Genomic DNA, 18,638 nt, shown 5'->3' on the forward strand with positions numbered 1-18,638 from the left:
TTTCTGCTGCTTTGCTTTACATTCCTTTCGTCACGTCCTGCAAAATAGAAAATAAATAAATGAATCTTTCGCGAAATGCCTCGCATGGTCCGGCCACTGCAACATTTATAACTGAATTTAGGAGTCCGGGAGTTTCGCGCCTCGGGTCTCGCGTTTTCAAAACAGTGACCTTTAAATAAGTGAAAAGAGCTCGCTTGACGCGCGTTGTCTTTGGAAAGAAGCATTGGCTGCCTTGAATCTGCTAAAATAATCAGAAGTCAGCACACCTTTGGGCGTGGCGATTGGTGGAATTGAATTTCACGTCGCGGTAGAAATTCGAGTGCCAAGATTTAATCCTGCGGAAGTTTTGTTTTCTAATGATTTTGGTTGTTTTTCTACTTACGCAATTATGCGGCCGGGGTCTTTGAATCGCCGACCGTGAATGTACTTGTCGACACAAACTGCGTTACAGCTGTACCCTGGGGGATATTGCCCGAACTTGGTTCGAAGTAGCGAAGCACAAGTGGAACGTTATGTAAAATAATATGAAGGAAGTGATGTTGTAATTTATCAGTTGCTTCCTTGTGAGGTGTTCTCACCAGCATGTGGAATGAGCGCGGTTTTTGTTATCTTCAGATTTACTGAGATCGATTTAACTATTCCAAGTTGCTTTTTTTCCGACAAGTTTTTCACATCTTTAAGCTTCTAGACGTGACTGAAAAATTGAATTATATCATTTTGTGCGTTGCTTAGAATACAATGCTTCTCTAGACTACGTCAGATTTAAGGTTTTATGATTTCATAATTACTAATTTCTAAGCTCATGTTCAAGATAGTTTGAAGTAGAAATACTGCACTGCTAAGTCTGTTTCGCCTAATGGCAACATAGTTTACAACATGACCATTTCGCGTTCTTCTGTCACCTCATTACAGTTATTCATTTTTCACGATAGTAACCATGGTGACCATGCACTACATTTCGCAGCCGCAGCTCCTTGTTCATGCATACGCTTATTCAGGACATGAACCAGCAGAGCAGTGGTATTTGTAACGTGAGGGTTCCGGTTCCTAGCTTTCGGTGGACTTATAGTGCCATCAATCCTCGCAGTTCAGCTTAAAACTCTACAATAAGATCATATAATCAATCTAATCGCTCATGTTTACTACCGTTCGCTTTGAGCGAGGCAGAAAGCGAAGAGTGATCACATCACCCTGACTCCACAGTATGGCATGCAATATAGCTGAGATCACTGATCGCCTAATGTATCACAGCGCTGCAAGCACCTTATTCCACATCCCGCTTAGGGGTCACATCTATGACGCAACAGTTCGCACTCGCAGTCTGGAAGCATTCTTCTCGGCCTAAGCGAAGACGCCATAGCTATGGTTTCTATTTCCTCACGGGCCCAATGCAAAAAAATAACGTTTTTTTTTTGCCCTCAGACTGGGTCTGCTCGCCACGGAAAAAACATCAGTGGCCGAGATACGCCACTCTACCCGGCATCTGTATGCTGTTACCGGGTGTGGCAGCTGCCGGCACGAAACGTCGATTTGCACTAAGCACGGAATCGGTGAGTAGATGAAAGGAAAAAAAAAGATGTTCCAAAAACCACGAAGAACAAGGCAGTAGCGCCTGCCGTGCTTGCAGCGAGACTTAGGCTCAAATGGTGTTGGCACAAATTCTCTGCGCATGCTGCAAGAACGAAACCTTTTCCTCGCTCTCTGTTTGCCCCACGGATGATCGGAGAAATCTTGCACGCGAAATGTATACAGCTACGTTGAGGAAAGCAGAGATGCCCTTCTAAGGAATCAGGCGGCGAGCGTATGCGAAGAGTTCTACTCGCCGGTTGCCGTGTTTCTGATGTGCGTAGCTCGTCTTGCCGTTGCAGCTCCCACGCTGCCGGCCCTCGTACAGGACTTTCCGCACGTCGAAACGAGAATGTGCTTCAGGCTTAAGGCCCCGGAATAAGGCTGTCCTTATTTTCTCCAAGGCGCATTCGTGAGAAGGAGATTCAGAGGTGGGCGTCTACTTTGGAAGGCTGCGGAAATATTTTGCGGGCGCTTCTCTTTTATGCGTAGGCCTTGGTTACAGCAGCGTCTCTCGGCTGCTGGCTAGAGTCTGTTTTCGTGTGCGGTTGCATCAAAAGGCTTATATTTTTGCCGCAAACTTGCGATGGGGACTTTTGTGCCGAACGGAGCCCCCCACGATGCTGCAGCCTGGCGAGCACAGCAGGTAGCTCTGATGAGGCATCACCGCCCGCTTTCACGCCGCCACCTTTCGGAGCATATCTAGAAGGCAGAAGGTCCGCTCTTTTGCAGAATACAAAAGTAGGCTACCTCTGCGTTCGTGGACCATGTCGGCTGCACCATGGTCCACAAACACCAAAAACTATTGCAATACCCTATAGAATGTATTGCCTATAGTACAATTTCTGTCGTCGCTAGTTTTTCTTTGTGCAATGAAACAGCCGCTTGGCCGCCTGTTATTGCTGGTGCCCTTTAAGGCCTCGCGCACAAGGGAAGAACAATAAAAGGGAAAAAAGAGAGGATAAAAGGAGGAAGAATTCACTTAAAAGGAGACCGGTAATGTTTACTTTTCAATATAGATGAATGAGTCGGCTAATTACTTTCGCAAGCAGTTGATTGTGATTATGGGTATCAAGAGATCTAACGCCTTTTCCATGATATAAAAAGCACTTTTTTAGGAAAGAATGAGTCAATCTGTATAATAATCTGTATAATAGGAAACGCACTGGGCTATTTTGCTGAATCGCTGACGTCCTGAAGCAAAGAAATCACCGTAGCGAAATTAGAGTTAAGGACGCAATATTGGTCTCAGACATAAGACACAAATGGTGTGTGTCAGAAACAATAATTTTCTGCTATCCATTACCGTGCCGAAATTTCTTTACAGTTCTTCACAAACTGGAATTCTCCTGGTGACCTGGGAGCTCTCATCGGTGCAATGACCGCTGAAATCTTCTTAAGGGCGCAGGTGCGACTCTGTGCCGCTGTTTTCGTCTAGGCACTTTACAGAGTCGCAGAGAACTACCCGAGGCAACCGCGAAATTCTGCCACAGTTCATAGAAACGAGAAACCAGTCGAGGCAGAGTACGAGAGTTAGAAAGTTTTCGTGCCCCGTCTCAATGATTCAATCATTGCGCACGGGTGTGAGCGAGACGTGACATTCTGTGCGCACGGGCGCATGATTGAAAACAAAACAAAGCGAACGAAGCAGCTAAGAACTGCGTGTTCATTAGTTGAGCAACCTGTGTCTTGGCCAGTCCCCGGGAGTGGGTACGTGCCATTAGCTTCTGGAGGACAGCAACAACAACAGAATCGTGGCTCCAGCCTGTACTCACTGTCTTGCCCTGTTCAGAGCTGTGAACAGAAGATATTGCTTCGGTTACAGCACTGTAAGAGCGTCAGCCCACCTTCGGTACAGAAATACTGCATGTAAGTTCTTGTGTGCGGGTAGAGTTATTTACTTTGTGATATGTTTTTTGGCGCTGTGGCGCTCTCGCATGCTCATACATATTGACGTCAGGGCACATGACGGAAAGCAGTGATATTGCACTATCCCTTCTTTTCATAATACGCGATTCATATAACACGTAACATTACGCAGAATATCGACTTTCGACGATAAAGGAAGGAAGAGAGAGCAATCAGTACGCTCGGAATGGTTTGATTGAAGTCGGCATAGATATGGCCATGACAAGCGCCCTCGCTTAGTACTTCACAGATTATTTGTTGGGCTTCAAGAGATTGAGCGACCATGGTCTGGAATGGCACTACGAGAAAAGAATTCAAGCTGCCGCTGAAGGAACTTTACACCGCTCATGCAGGCGATTCGCTGCTTTTCGAGCGAAGGAAATTGGAGCACTGCAGAAGCGCAAGCGATTACGGCAGCAGATTCCAGCTAGGCGAGCCGACAGTGAAGTACACGCTCAAGTGAAAGATACTCAGAAGGAAAGAGATAGTATTTTTTCTCTCTCGCGCATCGGGACCAGAACCGCGTTCGCATTCCTTATCGCATTCCTCAGGTGATCCCAGGCCGGTGCTGTAATGCCAGTATGAGGTCGCTCCGGTTGCCATGGTAGGCATCCGGGGTGCACTCAAGCCGATTGTCTGTGGAGCCGACTCCTGAGAAGTGGCGGTGATGATCGCAGTGTTGCCGAAATAGGCGACGACTGAAAAAAAGAGGACACTCAGGTCGACATGAAAGGAAAAAGACTCAGGCAGAGTGTTCTTTTTCTTTTGCTTGACTGCAGAGAGAGACATTATGGGGTCTCCTCCGCACGGAGGCATGCCCATTAGGCGCAGCGAAGAACTAAAAGCATTTCATTTTATTTATTTGCTTTCCCGAGAAGTCTTCTGGTAAGTTTTCTCCGACTCATGTAGGCTTGTCTAGACCGGAGTTTCTCTACGTGAGTTGCTTTCATAAGCGCATAGCGAGAGACGCTGCTTAAGGCGTGTGGCCCGCACGAGGTTTCAGCGTTAACTCCACAGGGACTAGGCGCAATGCTCCGTAAACATGGGGGACGTCGATATGGTATCTAATCAGGTATAGCAATAGGTGATCTCCTGAGAAAAGTGCTCTTCTTATAGGTAGCTACTCAATATGTTATGTCAGTCAACAAGATTTGAGATGTTAGCATTACAACAGAGAGAAACGCAAGACAAGGACGAAGAAAATGCCGGTGACCACCGCCTGATGTCGGCATCTGTTGTCAGCAGAAACTGCTCCTTCTTTGTTAATGTGATGAATGCGCCGTGAAAAATAACATTTGGTAAAAGGAGGCGTTACCAGGCTTCTGAGAGGAAGAAATACAGTTTTATCGAGTCCTTTTTTCACAAAGGAAGTCTCCGCACGGGGGTTTGTCCATACCATCCATACATCACTCAAGATTTCCGGATCATATCTAGTTAATGAGATAAACACCGAAGCCACTGCCGTATCCCGTTCAGCAATTTGTAATCATAGGCACCACAATGCAAAATGCTAAAACCAACACAGTTTAGTTTGATGCAGGTTGACATTCAGCGCTCGTAGACACTGCGGAAACACTTTTCATTTGTTTTGGGGTTCTTTCGTTATGTAACCAGCTTAACAAGACAGTTAAGGTAGGCACATACGCTTTGAGTGGCTGCATCTAAAATTTCTTTGCGGATGCACGCACAAAAAAAAATTGACGTGGTTCCGTGGTCAGCAAAGTCCACAAAATACGGTGCAAAAGGCACGTCTGTGTTTCTTCAGACGTTGATGACGAAATAAGTTTAAGCATCTTCTAAGAATAAAAACCCAAGCTTTCTCCCCATAAAGCGGAAGCCGCTGCTCGGAACACGGGTGTTCTCTCTACAAAGAATGCAAAAGATACGAAAGAAGATACTGAAGATATAGCTTTGATCGCAAAGTAATAAGAGATGGTGGCACCCAGGTTTATAAAATTGTCAGGAAATTCGAGAAAATGTTTAGAAAATAAGGCAGCTCACCAATATCAGGATCAAGAAAACAAAGGGAATAAAATCGAATATTGAGGCCTATGGCCACGTCGGCCGAGTGCTGTGTCTTTGTGCGGCTTAACAAAAACCTAACTACCACAGGAGGACAGTTCTGGCTTCAATCTGCGGTGAACAGCTTGGGCTTTCTTAAATGCCTGCTGCTGCAGCCGCAAAAGACCCGACTTGGCTGGTCACAATATTTTGCAGTCTATTAAGAAGCAGAACACTTACACTTCTGAATCAAATTTCGAATCACTTAGCCATGACGCAAGTGTACCAAATGCTACCAAGTGAGTAAAATTCAAGGGCTAGCAAACAACGGCACAAAGGTTGTTTCTTAGCGCTTTAATTTCCACCAATTAACTTTAACAACATTCTCAATTTTCTGCCCTGTTGCAATTAATGCTACCCATGTGTGGCGAAATAACGATTAAAGTGAACATGACGCACGTATTCTTTAAACAGTATAAATATCTTGCTTGTTATGTTGTGAAGAAAAATCATCGAGTGTCATAAAAAAAGGAAAATCTAATTCTACGTGACACTACAATCACTAAGCGAGCGCTCAGGTGTACCTTATCCAGTACAAAAATTTCTTTAGACACTCTATAGACTGTGTATAAACTTCCGTCTATAAAGTCTATAGACTTTTTATAGACAAGCCCTAGAGAACAGTCTATAGGCAATACAAATGCTATAGACAGTCGATAGACAATCTATAGATTTATGGCCATGCACTTTCGGTAGACTTTTGTCTATAGACAGTCTATAGATTATGAATACACAGAACGAAATATCTATAGGAAGGCAATAGAGTCTATAAATGATCTATAGACTTTCTATAGGCCATTTTTGTAAGGGATGCCAGACCCCCGCACCTACGTTTCTGTCAAACTTAAAGAAAATAGGGAAGCAGAACGGACGGTTCTGGCTTTGGTAATATAAATGTCTCTCTTTTGCTGCTGCGCGGGAAACTTCTGTTCAAAAAGAAAAAAAAAACGAGCGGAACAAGTTTAACGTCCCCGGACAGCGAAAACTTTGGTAATACGGCCAGACGGTGATGTCGCGTGTTCTGGGGAAAGTTGGAACGGTGAAAGCGAAAGGGGGGAAGGGGGGAGGGGACGAGGCGCTCGCTGGACAACAGTTTCGCTGAACCGACGGGGAGCAATATCACGGCCGTCCTCGCCCAGCGCCGTTCCAGATCCGCACCCAGAAGCAGTTTTCTTCGATTTTCACTGTTTGGGGCGCATACAGGAAGGCAGCCGTTCTTGACAGCTTCAAAACGGTATTTTATTTATTTATTTTTTTCCTTACAGTGAATAACGGGAGTGAAAGATAGTTAAAAAAAGTAGGCTATGCTGCTCTAAGGGCGAAGTCTAGTGGAATAAACAAAAAAAATCTCCACTTGTTGGACTTGCTTTGTTTATCTGAGGCCGTAAAATTTCTCTTCTAAATGTAAAGCGCAGTCTGCTGGTACGTTTTCCATTCCTACTCGGTCTTAACTATTTGTTGCCTGGTAATTGCTTTTGTTTTGTTCTTTTATGGCGTGTCTTGCCTTTGAATTGAATTAAGAGGGCACCCCGATTAAGAGAGCACCGCGCATGCCTCTCTCTATTTTTTTGTGCTGCGGATTTGGGCTGTTCTTTCAAGTTTTAAATGGTATGTACGGTGTTGTATTAATTTTTTTTGCCACCTAGTGAGGTCTTTTAAAGTGATTTATATATCGAGGTACTTGAACCGTTCCTTTAGATCCTCTTTTCCTGAACTTCGCACTTAATAAAGCGTTAAGGAGACTGCAACCACAACAGTTGCCACTGTGGCCGTATACTTTATATTACTCACCTCGTTAAGACTACTTGTCCAGCGTCCAATAAACTTTTTCTCATTTGGAATTTCACAAGTAATAATAACAAATACATATAAACGAAGCATGTTATGTTTTTATTAGTTGATATTTTTCTTCTTATAGTTTAGTTGATATATTTTTTTCAGCCCAATCTGTTCAGCAAAGGTGCTTCTCAAAAACCCCGATTTTACCCGATAACTTCGGAAAGAAATATCTCTAAATTTATTGTTTTCGTCCCAGTGCTTGCTCCTGGTAATGGTAACCAAAGAAGTGAACTTAACGCGTATTTATTACATGAAAGCTATTAACTTGCTTCACCTCTTTCATGACGACCAGTTCCAATAATTTTGTTCGCCTACGTGGCATCGGATGCTAACTCTGCGCGTATAGAAATGCTTAACTGCCTTCTATCGGATGATTGTCATCTGTGTAACTACACATATATCCAGCCGATGGCGCATTTTGTTCACCGATTCGGCTTGCATTGCCAATACCCTGCATTCATTTCGTATGCACACTGTTGTGAGTGCCACAAAGAACAAAGATGGCGCTATTAGGTACACAGTCACTTTGTATACGGCATGATGAGCTCATTGAAAAATCATTGCACATCTTAAGCAGCGTTTTTATACAATATGCAGAGCAAATACCACGTGGTGCTCTATCGTAGATTCGTCGCTTCAAGTTCAGGAATAAAAACTTGTAGTGAGTTCAGCTTCCTTGTAAGCTTTGACGGCTGGCATGCACTTGTGTAATTCACAATACAGTTTATCAGGAATGTTATTACTTCTGCTTCTCTGTAAGGGCCATCTTAGTTATAAAAGCCAACAAAGCTCCTGTTCGACAGCAAACCTAAGATTCTATACATCTACTTCCCCACTTTTCCTTCGTTTTAGTGTGCTGAAAACATTGGGCTCCTTTTCAGTGTATGCAGATTAAACAAGTGCCAACTCCTCTGCTTGAAGCTAATCAAGTTTTTCGAAATTTCTTTTCGCTTAGAAATTTGAGCAGTCGCGTCGTTGGTGTACGTTTTCTAACGTTAAGCCTGCCTGTCCTATATCGATGCAAAATACATTACTTTATCTGGCGTATTATGACACAGCAAAGCCACTTACTTTCGAATTTAATGACTATTATTTCCTGCGCACTTAAGCAATAACGAACACACAACGGAAATGCTTGAACACGTGTTTGAGCAGAATCATGTCGTCTGTGACTAGTAATATGAGTATTATAATGTGAGTATTAAGATCAGAGTAATTAATATTTTTATGAATTGTTTGAATTGGTATACCCGCTTTATAAATTAGCGAAGCCAAAGCTATAAGGTTATTTCGCGTAGAAGTTACGTCGGCTCAAATGCTTATGAAATGGAAAACTCAGTGCCGTCAGAGTTTACTTTGTTATGAGAGAAAAAAATTTTAAGGAATGACATATTTCAAGCACCACTTTCCTCAGACTGTTCTGCTTTCGTATCAGATTGGAAATTTCTCTTTGCAATGGAAAGCGATCTATGCTGCACTTCTTAATGATATGTGCAACGGTCTTATAAATATTAACAAAAAACATATTTAGGAAAGGCAAAGAGAGACAATGATGAGCCGGCTAGACAATATGTGTCTGGTAAAGGAATAATATTTGGCACTTCTTGGGGCGTAGCAGGTGGTAAAAAAATTGTTTCATTGCTTCTGATACTTGTGTACTCAAACGATAGGTCGCTTGGCTTAGATGGCTTTTCCGTGATGGTGGTACGAAAAGCAGCCGTTAAATGCCTCGTAAATGTACAGTCGGGGGCAGAAGTCACTGGACCGCGTGCTCCGAAAACGAAGGTAACAGCTCTGTTATTATTCGTCAGCTGGAAAGCAAACTTGGAGGTGAAAGCAAAATCTTGCTCTTTCATCTCCACAATCCCTTCATGTGCCTTATATAACAATGTCTCCCGTATTAATATTTCATTCTTAGAATAGCAGTGTGTTTCCAGTATATGCGGTAGTTGAGCTAAGACGTAATGTTTATTCTTTGGTGGTCAGCTGCATATTACGTCAGTTTAAGTGCTGTTAAATTTGGGGCGGACTAGCGTTGTTGTTTAAGGTTGAAGTGGGATTTCAATGAAGATTCTTCATGCCTTTTCTTTGATTAGTTTGGTGTCCTCTGTAACTATGTACTCAAATGAACTTCTTATGCAAAGTACTGTGCCTCCATGAGCGTTCGTGTGAACGGTAAGGTTTCATGAAGTGTGGAACGGTTTTTGAGTTCAAACTTGTGTTCTAGTGAGCGATAAACACTTCTTTGGGTTGCTAGGCTATGTTTTGGATAATGCAATAAATGGAACGTCATAGGTAAAAGTTCAGCATAGCTTAGAGAATGCGTTGTATTATTTTCTCAACTTCTTATATTAAGCTACAGAACTGATAAATCGGACGGTGTTAATATTTGGAAACAAAAATCCATTTCCTCACTACGCTAAAAAATTGCGAGGTGGTTGAAAGTGCGGGTAACTCGAGGAAGCATACATGGTCAAGGGTGGTTATTGTGCGGAAAAGCGTTGCTGCAGTTTTCCTAATATCGATGTTTTGCGACTTTTTTTCTCTACAGATGGTGCTTTGAAGAGGTTCGGAACCTAGCAGAAAAGGTGAACAGCTGCGACCTGCCATGACGATGACTGCTGCGAGCTTGCTGTCAACGGTTGCTACTACTGCTGCCAACAAAAGCGGTGCCATGGTGGCTTCGACTCCATTCACAAGCCCCACACCACACCCCGTAGCGGCCTTCACGACAATCCTAACAATCCTTAGTCAAACGAAATTCCTCTCCACCGTACCTCCCTGTAACGGCACTGGACAGCAGTGCGAAGACTATGGAGCTGCAAATGCTTCTAGAGCGTCATCTTTAGAACAAGACAGAGGCGAATACGATGACTACGGTGAAACGAAGATGGTCGAAGAAGTACTGGCCATCACAGTGCCAATCCTGTTCGGAGCCATCGCTGTCATAGGATTCTTCGGCAATGCCCTCGTCGTTGTTGTCGTACTCTGCAATCCACAAATGCGCTCCACCACCAACATCCTCATCATCAACCTCGCCATGGCCGATCTTCTGTTCATCGTCTTTTGTGTTCCCTTCACAGGCTGGGACTACACGCTGAACTACTGGCCCTTCGGGGATACGTGGTGCCGGATTGTGCAGTACCTCGTGATTGTGTGTGCTTACGCTAGTATCTACACCTTGGTCCTCATGTCCCTGGACCGGTTCCTGGCAGTCGTTCACCCCATCACGTCCATGTCCATCAGGACCGAGAGGAACGCCTACCTGGCGATCCTTTTCACGTGGATAATCATCTTGGTGGCCTGCATCCCAGCGCTGTTTTCTCACGGCATGGTCTTCATCGAAGACACGTACTCGTCCTGCACTTTCCGTGTCGACTTGGGCTACAACATAGCCGCCTTCCAGATATCATTCTTCATGTCTTCATTCGTGGTCCCACTGGCTCTCATCTTTGTGCTGTACGTCCTCATGCTGAAGCGATTGTGGCTGGGGGTCACTCCCGGCGGCAGGGTGAGTGCCGAGAGCGTGCGCTCCAAGAAGCGCGTCACCCGACTCGTCGTCGTTGTCGTGCTCGTTTTCGCCGTCTGCTGGTGTCCCGTGCACGTCGTGCTGGTCCTCAAGAGCGTCGACCTCTACGGCAGGCCGATGAACCCTCCCCGCATCGTTGTGCAGATAGCGTCGCAGATCCTCGCCTACACCAACTCGTGTGTGAACCCTTTCCTATATGCATTCTTGTCGGACAATTTCCGCAAGAGCTTCCGCAAGGTCATCTTCTGCTACCGGACGGGCGCCGGAGGCGTCGGCGGCGGCGGTGGCTCGTGCTTGGCACGCACGCGGACGCTGGACGACGCGGAGCGGACGGAGCGCGAGACCACGGGCACGTGCATCACGAGGGCGTCCAATATATCGAACGATATCCTGTAGGCGTCCTGTCGCTTCCTGCCCGCCAAGGACCGCCGCTTGAGGCAGAGCCTAAACCCACTCGGCAAGGCCCAGATAACTCGCGAAGGGGCAGCTCTTACAAAAATGGCTATTGCATCTAAATAAGTAGGCCTCCGACTTTGAAAAACAGAGCTTAATGAGCACCAGTTGATTTCACCTAATAAATTACGCTCTGCGTTTCAATTAAATCTTAGTAGACCGAATTGGATACATGTTGGTACAAAAACCTTGCCTAAAAAGTCTGAAATTATTTACTTGCGAAGCAATTTGTAGAACAAATTTTATGACCGAAAATCTCAGCTTTCTGAAACGACAAGCATACACTCCAAGCACCCGCCAAACCAGCAGTGTTGGCAGAACTTTCGTTGCAATGTTGACAATATATTTTATTGAAAAAACCAGCGAAAGGATTATTTAAAGCCTTTTGTCAGCACTCCAGAAGAAGTACATAACAAGGTCGTGTGAATGACATTTCGACACATAATAACTAGGCTATACCCATATAATACCTCTGGTCTCTGCGCTCGTGTTTATACAATCGCTATTGGCTACGAACGGTGTACCACTACTATGAGCGGTAATTTTTTAATAAACACAGACTTCGGAAAGAATATCGGCGCTTTTTACGTATTGTGTGTTTGCCACACGCCAAGTGCTTTAAATTGTTTAAGTCAGTCCTTACTAAAAGAACATTCAGAAAGAAGGCTTAACTTTTTAGACCTGTGCTTCATATAGACTTCTGTTTGTCTGGATGTATTTTTCGCGTTGCAGCAATGTTTTAATACCTACATGCAATGTTTCCGAAACAGTGCTTGAACAGTATATTTCCAACACCAATCTTCGACCCCTTATTGGGTGGTCCGAGAGAACTAAGCTATAGGGTAATTCCTGACCAGCGATATAAATGGTGGCTCAGTTGATTTGCAGGAGCTTACCTAGGGCTCACTTGAATCAGTAGAGAATGTTTTTACAATTTTATCAAAGGTTCAAATAAAATGTGACGTTTGAGCGACTGTAGAATCTGCAAGAAATGAATAAGCAGTGAATTAAAACTCAATTCGCATCTTTGTTTTGGAGGTTCAGTTGCTTTTAGATGCACTTGTAAGGCCGACGAGAACATTAAGAAAGAGCGGGCAGTCTGGCCCTTAGTTGTTTGTCAAAATCAAACCGCGACACTGGGCGTTCAATGTGCTGGGTGCTTCTGAAGCGTAATCATCCACCGTGAGAAAGTGTTTTCATAATTCAGTTTGCAGGACATGCTATATAAAATTACAGGCTGGAAGGTCATAGAAAAGCAGCCTTAAGTAACCGCTTTTAATATCTAGAACCCTCTAGCCACATTTCAGTAAATATTGCGCGGCCCCACCTCTCGCATTAATCAGGCTCCCGTAAGAGTTCCGGTGTTCGGTAGTGGGTGATGTTTCTCCTTATTTACAACTATGGCGTATATCATCGTCTGTTGAACGCATTTGGTCAGGTAAAACATCAAAAGGTGCCTCTTATCCTGTTACACAAAAGTCAGAGTGATCAACCCAGCGTGATATTACTATATCGTGCAACAGTACACTAAACGGCAAAAGAACCCGACCGCGGTGGCTGCGTTTTTGTGGAGGCAAAACGCAAAGGCGCCCATGTTCTGTGCGATGTCAGTGCACGTTGATTATCCCCAGGCGGTCGAATTTATTCCGGAACCCTCCACTACAGCACCTCTTTTTTCCCTTCTTCTTTCACTCCCTCCTTTATCCCTTCCCTTAAGGCGAGGTTCAGGTGTCCAACGGTATATGAGACAGATACTGCGCCATTTCCTTTCCCCCAAAACCAATTATCGTTATTATTATAATTATTAACTTCAGCTAATGGTTTTAGCGGTGAGAATAATCACTTAATTTAGGAAAATGGTTTTCGGTCGTAGTTGCTATGCTTTTGAGTCTGATTATTAACAGTGAAGTTTAATAGGTAACTTCCTCACAGGATGAATTCGCTTTGGCTGCGGGAGGTGGTGTGTTCGAAACCCACCGCCGGACACCCGGCGGTAAAAATGGGTACAATTAAGCAACCCCCGGCCCGGTGCCCGGCTTCTTCAGGGGTGTGTGCTTGGAGGAGGCTCCGCCAACCCCGCTGCGCCCCTTCGGGGGCAAACTCAGTTTTGAACAATCAGCCTGCAAAGGTTGTTCGTGTTTCACTCCCAAGTGAAGAGTTCGACACAAAGCTCGTACGCTCTAACCCGTGTCAAATTCAACACTAAGGTCTTTCGTCAGAAGCGATTCCGAGTATCACTGCAGTCCTGGGCAAGTCCGGTTTTTCCGGTGGTCCGACTTGGGCTTCTACCGCACGAGGCGGATTTAACGTTGTTGACGGCGGAACTTATCGCTGATCCGTCAGGGCAACTGTGGTCAAGACCCTTTTTCCAAGTATCTCACCCCAGAAGAGCCGGCGTTAATCTTGTAACCATTAAAAACCGGTGGGTACCCGGCGGCACTGAGGATCTAACCCAGCACCTCCCGAATGCGAGGCGGATGCTCTACCACAAGGCCACGCTTCAGCTTTCCGACTTAGCGCTGTCTCTCTTCCAATCCCACAAGGACGGGATTTCAAGGCGCAAGCTCCTTTGCCAAGCCATGTAGCCCTAGCAAGCCGAGCACCAGGCCGGGCCATAGCTTGTACCCATTTTGAGGAAACCGGTGGGTTACCGGCCGGCAGTGGGAGTCGAACCCTCCACCTCCTGAAGCCGAGGCGGGTGCTAGGAGGAAATTGATGCTAAGCGTTTTTTTTTTTCGGTCTCTAAATAACTGTTGGTGGCATCTTTATCTGTGGCTTTTGCAGTTTTAAGTTAACTTTGCATCAACTCGGGGAAGTCCGCGAATATATGGGTAAATTTTTGCAGTGTGGTGTTTTTACGGCTCCATGGGGGCCAAGAATCAAAAGTGTTTTTCGGTTCCCCCAATAAACAGGATTCCAGTTGTAAGAGTCACCCATACACAATTTCTCCGCAAGGAAACAACTGTTTATATTGAGTTAGAGGAATTCATATTGAAAGAACAGATCAAGCAACGTTTTCTTAAAAGAGTAATTGGGGTGTCCTGATTGTTCTAGTTAACTCCAGTGTTTAGTAGCGCAACAGGAACTTCGAAACAGCGTAATGCTTTCCTTTCATTATGAAATTATACTAAGGAAATGATATGAAAACATCCCCGATCACTGCATTTCCTGTCCCACTTGCAAGCCACAGTGCTAGCAATTTTTCGAAAGGAGCGCGCATTGCCTAGAACTTGTGGAAGCAAGGGTTAAAAAGCCTTAAGATTGCAGCAGCAGGTATTGTAGTGGAGATGCATATTTTGCACAATGTTCTTCGATTTGCTACAAAACCTCTCACAGTTGGAAAGCCTAGAGACCGAAAAGCTTTCAGTACTAAAAGGAAACAAGGCTTACTGGAGATGTAACCCACCTTTTTTTAGTTGCACTTGCCGTAAGATGGGACTTATTTGCATTTTTTTCTTCTTCTGTTATGAATCTTCAGGAGCTACAGTAGTGTTGCTCGAACTCCCTAGGATGGTCGTCGAATAGGAAAGTGATAGAAAGCGAGGGTAGCTAGGTCCAGAAAACGCATAATCCTTTGAGCTTCCAACGAAATTATTTCCCCTATACCAAACTAAATGCTTGTCCTTACAATACCACTCTTTGCAGAATAAATGTAACTCCGGAAGATCGCATCCTTAAATCGGCGCAGGAAATAAGTCTCTGCCAGGAGACATAGGGCTGCTCTTGCACGCACAGCGTCTTTCAAATAAGATGAGAAATTGTGAATGCTACTAAAACTTTTTCAGTCGATCTCATTCCGTCACATATGACTGCGTAGAGAAGTGCGGTGTATTTGACAAAAGGAAAGAGCTTACCAAGGAGCGCATCATTGGAGGCATGGTGAGCTTGTCTAGGCGTTTCGAAGATCTACAATATTTTTTGTAAAGCAGCTGGAGCGCTGGCAGTGCTGCACGCCTAGTCAAATCATGGTACAAAATCAAGTACTGGACAGAATATAGAGCAACTATTTTCAGCACCGTGAATTTTTCTCGTCTCCCATTGTAGCTCTTAGTACCCCTAATGTCCTCGCAGAGCACTAAACCCCTGTTGCTTTCAGGAGACTATGCGAGGACCTGGAACAGTGTTCTCGAGATGAAACTTCTCGTACGACCGTGCGGACTGAACGCTTCATTGCGGAACACTTCCTTTACTACCTCCTTTAAGTCTTAACAGAGTGTAACCAGCGGTTAAATATTTATGGCTTGTACCTCCGGACGTGCCTGTTTGAAACTTCTCCCTGTGTCTATGCGTGGATATTTTGCGATCTGCCATTCGCTTCCGCGCTACTGGAAGTTCGTCATGTGTGAGCACATTCGCTTGTGCAACTGTGTGTGCCGTGTGTGCGTGTTCTTGAATGTGCGTCTGTGTTCGACTCATTCACACCTCCGACACTGCGGAGCCAGCAAGAAGACTAGCGGTGCAGCTTCTGGACCCGCCAGCTCTGCCTTGTGTGGGAGTGTTTTAAGAAAGTGTGTGATCTCGTGCACACGTTTACCGTCTAGCTGTTTGTCGCGCACCACGTGACCTGCATTTAAACTGAAGATATATATATATATATATATATTTCTTATTGTTGTTCAGTGCCGAGTATTCTCACGACGCGCTGTGAAAAAAGAGATCAAGCCCTGTCGCTACATTCTTCGTTGTGCACACAGAGACGAAACATACACGCACGACCTCATGCCCTTGATTAACTTTCCCTTCCTTTTAACCGCTATTATCCCTATAGAACTTGAGCCTGCGGAAATAAGCACTGTTCCCATTGGAGAGCAAATTTTGCTGCGGAAATTTGTACAAAGTAATGGACTGAATCGAGGCACGGCTGCTTGCGAAAGAAAATTACAGTTCAAAGGAGTACATGCACATTAGCATCCGCGTAAGTGCTGACATGAGGCCATAGAGGAAGCTGGGATTTGAAGGAATTTTTATTCAGCTGTTTATATTCCAGCAAAGTAATGCAGCTTTCCATTGTAACTGTACGGCTGCCTTTACGTGAATGTTGAGGACGAGCTTGTGCCTCCAATAAAATATAGGCTTTCCTCTATGGTAGCCAGTCCAAAGGAGAGTGTACCATTTGAGGAGAAATCGCTTGCCTCACCCGGTCATAAGTGATATTTTAACTTACTCGAAAAATAAATATTTTCTGGTTACAGCCGAAAAAGTGTTTACGATAAAACAAGCAGGAGGCTCTTTCGACAAGAGTTTCTCAAAACGTAATTTTTTTTGTAACCCTGACAGTTACAAATATATTACTTTGTTGATGTACTTGAGTGCGATTATTTTAAACGGGCATGGCAGACGGCTTCGGCCGCCGACAGAGGACTTGTTTTTCTGTGTTTATGAAATTATTGTCCTATATTATGGTGTGCTGTACTTCAATGCATTTTGAATAAAGGTGTTTTTGCCGCAAGCATATGAAGTTCACTCTGTAAATATATCCATCCTGTTGGCGCAGTACAACAACGTTATTTGTCCAGTTCATGATCCACGTTGACTGCAAAAGTTTCTTTCCCCATGTGCATACTGTGTGTGCTTCTTTTGCTCGTGTTATCTGAATAATCGATGATATATGCTGAATGCTGTTATTGTATGATTATAATGACGATATTACGTCCACTTTTGTCTCTATCGTGCTGGCGTGTGTTGTGGTTTGAGCTCTCTGCTATTCCCTCTTTAACCTCTTCAACACCCTTCCTGTGTTTAATCCTCATCAAAAGCTGTGAATAAATCTGTTGCCCTGTTTGACTGAACCAGCGAAGTGTGGCTTTACAGCGACTGCTGTATCTTCCCGACGAAACAGTTGCCTAATTATAGAGACCTTTGTTCTTACAAGTTTCTTCTCCAGAGAATTTATTTCTCTGTGCACTCTATACAAAGTTTAGGAGATGGCGACTCCACACCACGTCGTTTGTTGGCCTGCACCTCCTCCCCTGCCTCTCTACTACGACGCAATCTGTCGCCTGTGCTCACTGTCACACAAGAAGTTTGCGACTGTAGTGAAATGGGGCATATATTCCCATTAGCAATATAATATATGTTTTAGGCAAGCACGCTACTAATTAAAAAAATATGGGCTTCTTGAGTTACGAAGGCGGCTTCTGCTGCAGAATAATACCAGTATCGTCGAACATTAGAAAAGAGATAAATAAAATTAACTAGTTCATTGGTTAAATGCTTTCTGATAATTAACATGTTAGCAATCCCAATTAGCAAATGATTGCAGTTAGACATTTTTAACCGGTCTTTAATAATAAGCATATCAGTTTATAGAATTTCGAAAACGCGACTACTCTAGGCGCTGCGGCCAAACAAATTTTGGCTGCATCATTCCAAAATACATGCGCTTTCGAAAAGCATGCAGGCAAAGCAACCAATGCATTGTATGTAACTAGGTGAAATAGCCAAAATTTGCTGGGCCACAGCGCCACGGGTAAAAATACCTAATTGCTGACAGTTGCCTTACTGTGATATTTAAAAAGTTACTTATCAGAAATTTTTTAACCGGCTGAGTTTTTAACTTTAGTCACCTGTTTTCGGACGTTCACCGACGCTGACAATATCCTGCCGCCAAAACCACCCTTATAATTCAAAAACCTATTTTTTAAAATGTAGTGGCACGCTTTTCTGAAAGACCATGTATATCCATCGGCTCCTCGAGTGACGTCGGTATGCTTTCTCATTCATAAGCGAGAGCATGAAATACTATCATATAGACGCACCACTACTAGTGAAGTTCACGGGCGAAGAGCTAGCCAATGTGGGTTAAATACATGTATCATAATAAGAGCCTATTGGCATGTGATGACAAAAGTGCCAGCCAACACTTCAACACTCAAGATCAGTAAAAAATTCGCTGGTTATCGAACCCTCATTGGTACCAGTCGTGAAGGTTTCTACGATACTTCTACCTAAAAGTTTACCCCTGTAAAACTAACAAGGCATGCCTGCGTTTCTCACTCTTGTACACTTCAGAGAGAATTTACTTCACATATTAGAAACCATTAAATGTCTAAAACTTTTCGACGAACCCACTTTCAGCCGCCGCGGTGGTTGAGTGGTTATGGCGCTCGGCTGCTGGCCCGAAAGACGCGGGTTCGATCCCGGCCGCGCTGGTCTAATTTCGATGGAGGCGAAATTCTAGAGGCCTGTGTACTGTGCGATGTCAGTGGACGTTAAAGAACCCCAGGTGGTCGAAATTTCCGGAGCCCTTCACTACGGCGTCTCGCATAGCCCGAGTCGCTTT

General features: G+C 44.4%; 1 pseudogene across 1 annotated transcript in view; it reads left to right on the forward strand.

Moving 5' to 3' along the window:
• LOC144102057 (allatostatin-A receptor pseudogene) overlaps nucleotides 1-17,051 on the forward strand; it is a 68,739-nt pseudogene extending 51,688 nt beyond the window's left edge. The window contains exon 2 of the transcript XR_013308161.1: nucleotides 9,926-17,051. The product of XR_013308161.1 is annotated as an allatostatin-A receptor pseudogene (transcript). The remainder of the gene's footprint in view (nucleotides 1-9,925) is intronic.
• The last annotated feature ends 1,587 nt before the right edge of the window (nucleotides 17,052-18,638 follow it).

The sequence above is a fragment of the Amblyomma americanum genome, chromosome 8, assembly GCF_052857255.1.
Source record: "Amblyomma americanum isolate KBUSLIRL-KWMA chromosome 8, ASM5285725v1, whole genome shotgun sequence".
Classification (NCBI taxonomy): Eukaryota; Metazoa; Arthropoda; class Arachnida; order Ixodida; family Ixodidae; genus Amblyomma; species Amblyomma americanum.